Below are 358 nucleotides of genomic sequence, written 5' to 3'. Positions count from 1 at the left end.
AAGAAAAGTAGCTATTCTGACACCTTTTCTGAGGATTAGTCAGAAGTTTGGGATTAAAAAAGAAGCTTTTAAACTGTTGTTTTAAACTGTAACATACCTGAAGCTGTCACCAGGGTTGGGTCAGGGTGCTACTGTTATGTCAACTTTTCCGTAAACTTAATGGTTTATTATTTCTTAGTGGAAACTTTTTTTTTCCTGAAAACAAAAATAACTTTTCTTGGACTTGGAATGAAGTTTTTGTTTTAAAAGTTGGGCTTTGCTCTGAAATGAGCAACTTTGCTGGCAATGGCCTCTGATCCTCAAACTCCTACCATCAAGGCATTTAGTTATATGGAAAGGGGAAAGATTTACTTACCAG

Source organism: Ovis canadensis, chromosome 3 (assembly GCF_042477335.2).
Source record: "Ovis canadensis isolate MfBH-ARS-UI-01 breed Bighorn chromosome 3, ARS-UI_OviCan_v2, whole genome shotgun sequence".
NCBI lineage: Eukaryota > Metazoa > Chordata > Mammalia > Artiodactyla > Bovidae > Ovis > Ovis canadensis.
The sequence above is the reverse complement of the archived record's forward strand: the minus strand, read 5'-3'. Positions refer to the sequence as shown.